Source organism: Solea solea, chromosome 10 (assembly GCF_958295425.1).
Source record: "Solea solea chromosome 10, fSolSol10.1, whole genome shotgun sequence".
Lineage (NCBI taxonomy): Eukaryota > Metazoa > Chordata > Actinopteri > Pleuronectiformes > Soleidae > Solea > Solea solea.
In genome coordinates, this window is record NC_081143.1 from 21,198,083 (window position 1) to 21,201,508 (window position 3,426).

The window sequence follows — 3,426 nt, forward strand, 5'->3', positions numbered from 1 at the left end:
TAATAAAACAGCATGAATTGTGAGAATAAAGTCAGAATTCTGAGGAGTGCCCGAATACTCTTCTGTATACTGTGGATAACAGACATGAAGGTACTTTCTGTTAGCAGATTTGAACATTATAGTTCTCTTGATATTGTGCTTATAGATACCGTCTGTATATATATTTTTAAGAATATTTGTGTCATCATGAATTGCTGTTCCATTAAAACTATTTTGCCAGCTTACTTTGTTGCAGAGTTACGTAGGTCAAGGTTAAATTACACAATCTCTCATGACTGTTTTAATGTGGCACAGAGTGAGTGGAGGACAAGTCTCGTATTCATTGGCACTTCTGTTAGACACAGGGTGTTCCAGTGTGATGTTGCTGTGTGCTCGTGAATGGAAACACTTGCCAGTCAGCTTTTCTCCCTTCTTAGTAACAAAAAAAAATGATGCTTCTCTTTTTTTCCCCCTTAAGACCAACATCAAGATCAACTTCTCATACTGTAAAAAAAAAAAAAGGTTTCACAAAATTCCCCATACATTTGAGGCAGAAAGAGCTTTTATAGCAAAATGTGTGACTGTGACATTATAATGACCAGTGATTATCTTGTATTTCTTGTATTTAGACGGTGGAGATGATTTTGATGACCCCTTGTTGCTGAGATTTTGATTATCAGGTGAGATGATGATGGAGTCTCTGGATTCAGTGACAAAGAGATGTTAACAGTTTGGAATGCTCCCTCATTCTGCCTTAGAGTTACGGTATATGACTCCCGAGCTTAGCAAAAATGTTACAGATCACGATGTCCGGCTCCTTCCTCCGCTGATACCTAGAGACAACCTTGGGGAGGACTGTATTCCACTGTGTTATCTTTCCTTTCCCTCAGCAGATGAAGGAGCAACAATGACACAAGAAAGAACACTCAGAGAACTTACGTGAGCCAAGGTTGCACAAAGGCCTTATTGTAAGACAATGTGATTTGTGAGTAACAGCTGGTCTATAATGAGTTTTTAGCTTTTTCTCTATGAATGTGTAAGTTGCTAATATATGTATAGAATGCCAATAAATGAAGTTTTCCCTTACACACCTAGGGCGTAAATCCACAACTGCACCGCTCATTTTTCCACAAACACAATTTTTTTTTTTTATAGGTCTGATGTTTTGCCAGTGCTGTTGTAAAGTGTGTATTTTACAAAGTGAAAGCTCATAAAAGAGTATATTTCCATGTATTATATGCATATGTTTCATGTGAATCATCAGACCAACCCATTTATGAGTGTACAGACAGAGTGAGGCCTCAACTCCACCTGTGGCAACCTAGGAAGTGAAAATGAAGGATTTTCAAGAAACCAGTCTTTTCAAATCAACCAAACTACTCAAGATCCACTTCAGGTCAGGCTTTCATCACTTTGATGGTCAAGTATTATGTGACTTTACACCAGACACTAATCAATTGTTCTTCGATTTATTATTTCAGGGCTAGTACATGGCTGCCACTCAGGTATACGTTACTACGCTTGGGCTCTTAAACATCTTTACTGATAATTCTGTGCATAGTTCTTACATATACAAAAACAAGGAAACCCAAGAGGAGGAAAACAGAAAATGACCCACTTGGCTGAATGACCTGCATTTTACAATGGCAATGGTTTTTGAAAGCAATATCAACCTCTGAGTCAATGGTTTGGGAGTTTTCTTGTTTCCCAAGATGCTTAATTACTATCAAACAGCCTGTGAAGAGCCCTAATGTCAGCATGCTAATTTGGGTTTCTTTGGGTTTCTTATTCCAGCATTTATCAATACAGATTTCTTGAGTTGGTTTGTTGATGTTGCTGTTTTATGGTAGTTGGCACCCTTTAATGTTGCATTATTGCCTTCTTATTGTATTCTCCCCCTTATTTATTTATGTCATGTCGCAACTATAACGTACAAATAATTCAGCTGCCAGGTGTTAAAGTAGATCCAAGTTTTAGCATCTTTATACAAGCTCTGAGTATGTCTCAGAGGTCACATGAAGATTTTGACAAATCACTTTTAAAGCTCTTGAAGGCCTAGCGCCTCGTCATATCTTCCTTACTTACACCTTTATTTAAAGTTGAGCCTTTTTTGGGGTTATTGGAATATTTATAGTAGTATTTTTATTATGATTTCAATTGCAGTCTTAAAATCCAACAAAAAAATAAAAAATAAAGTCAGAATTCTGAGGAGTGCCCTAATACATGTGTCATTATGAATTGCTGTTCGGTTAAAAACATTTTGCCAGCTTACTTTGTTGCAGAGTTACGTAGGTCAAGGTTAAATTACACAATCTCCCTTCTCCTCCTAAGTGGGCTTTATTCTTGATAAATATGTGAACGTGATTGGGGCAAGGTCCATCATTAAACTATAGTACCCTACTATATTATTGGAATAGTGAGGCCAATTCCTTTATTTTTGTCATAGACTGAAAACATTTGGGTTTGACATCAAAAGATGAACAATTCAGCTTTTACTTGCAGGTATTTACATCTGGATCTGATACACAACATAGAAGATAGCACCTTTGCTTTGAACCCACCCATTTTTTGAACCCACGTTGCTGAAATGTTCATCTTTTGATGTCAAACCCAAATGTTTTTAGTCTATGACAAAAATAAAGGAATTGGCCTCACTGTTCCATTACTGTAGGAACGTACTGTATGTGATACAGATTGAATAATGAATGAGTGTAAACCAATTGCAGGTATGAACAGGGTGGGTGGAATTACATAAAGTGTCATGCAGGCGGATGTGAAGAGGATTGTTTCAACGTAATGCAACAATGCAAATACCTCACCTACTTGTTTGTCAATTCATCTCTTGTACAAACAATGGATTGGAAGTAGAAATCTTCATTAAATATAAAATTTGCTGTATTATTATTTAGATGAAAGGCGAGTTGACTTACAGAAAAGAATATATATAATGTTAAATATATACTGTTAAATTAATAATTTTAATAAATTAGTCTTTAATGAGTCTTAATTGATTTTTTTGTTCTTACATTTTTTGAGATTGTGTTTAGGAATATGTCCAGATCAGTTACGTCAGATTACGTCAGTGATGTTTTTCCAAAATGTCTGCAAGGTCTCATTGAAAATTGTTCCAAAAATGATTCACATGTTCACAGTGAAAAAAACCAGACAAACTGATGTTCTAATGTTTCTGTCAATTTTTTGCAGAAGGTACAGTTGACAGTGCATTTACCACCGTGTCATATTCACTAATTCATTAACATATGTATATCAAAGCATTCCACTGCCTTCTCCTCCCCATCTCTTGTGGGTCCTGTCGGGGCACGCGCACCATGACGTGGCGGGCTTTTACGCTCCTGTCATCAACAACTGTGTAACTTTGTAAGGAACTGAGGCATTTAATTACTGCAGCCATGTCGAGGATGTTATAATACAGCACTGGCCATCTGC

At 36.7% G+C, this 3,426-nt stretch overlaps 1 protein-coding gene across 2 annotated transcripts in view; it reads right to left on the reverse strand.

Moving 5' to 3' along the window:
- LOC131466571 (complement C3-like) overlaps positions 1-3,426 on the reverse strand; it is an 86,687-nt gene that overhangs the window by 46,107 nt on the left and 37,154 nt on the right. The gene's annotated exons all lie outside the window — the stretch shown is intronic.